The sequence below is a fragment of the Etheostoma spectabile genome, chromosome 1 (assembly GCF_008692095.1).
Source record: "Etheostoma spectabile isolate EspeVRDwgs_2016 chromosome 1, UIUC_Espe_1.0, whole genome shotgun sequence".
NCBI classification, from domain to species: Eukaryota; Metazoa; Chordata; class Actinopteri; order Perciformes; family Percidae; genus Etheostoma; species Etheostoma spectabile.
Genome location: NC_045733.1, coordinates 23,460,042 through 23,460,852, shown reverse-complemented (window position 1 = coordinate 23,460,852; position 811 = coordinate 23,460,042). Strand labels below are relative to the sequence as shown.

Below are 811 nucleotides of genomic sequence, written 5' to 3'. Positions count from 1 at the left end.
CTGCAGACGATCAACTCTGAATATGTAAAACACGTACATGTATATATTTGTGAATAAACCCCCAAAAACAAATGTGCACACAGCTCCAAAGTCAACAGATTTATCGGAGAGTAGAAAAGGACGCAGGTGCCCGTCATTTAACGCTCTGTCTGTAGGCCTATCGTCTTGTTATTGTGGATTGTAATTACGCAATACCAAGATTAACAAAAAAAATGGTTTAATTGTTTTTATGAATCCATTAGTAGGCTGCGCATTGAGCACACATTTCGTAGAATTGTTGTCATTCATAGAGGCTTTTGGTAAGCAACACACATTGGTTGTGAAATTGTGTAAGACCAAACCAAGTTATTGTGTCTGCACTACACAAGTGACAGTTTCTACCGTATAAGTTTATAATATACACAACACGCTGTGCAACAGATTTAGAATATTTCACGACTTACTGTGAGTTGTTAGAGAAAACAATGTGTACGTATGTTGCACTACACATTCAGATCACGTTATGTAAATATTTCCTTTCTGTAACTTCTGTTAAGATTAGATGAGACTTTATTCATCCCACAACGGGGAAATCCCTTTGTTACAGCAGCGATCCTCTACAATGAAAGCAAACACAAACACACAAGGAAACACACAAGAAAAACAGGTAAACAACAGACAACGTGCAGAAAGGTAGACTGGAGCAAAGTAAGGTGAAGTGAAGTGGCGTCACATGAGGTATTGTGAAGTAAAGTGCAGTTGCCATAGTACAAGAAAAACAACATTGCAGTGTTGTCAGTTACGCTAAAATTAAGTTGAATATCTAGTTAAA

General features: G+C 37.4%; 1 long non-coding RNA gene across 1 annotated transcript in view; it reads right to left on the bottom strand.

Moving 5' to 3' along the window:
• LOC116690758 (uncharacterized) overlaps nt 1–811 on the bottom strand; it is an 8,012-nt gene that overhangs the window by 6,775 nt on the left and 426 nt on the right. The gene's annotated exons all lie outside the window — the stretch shown is intronic.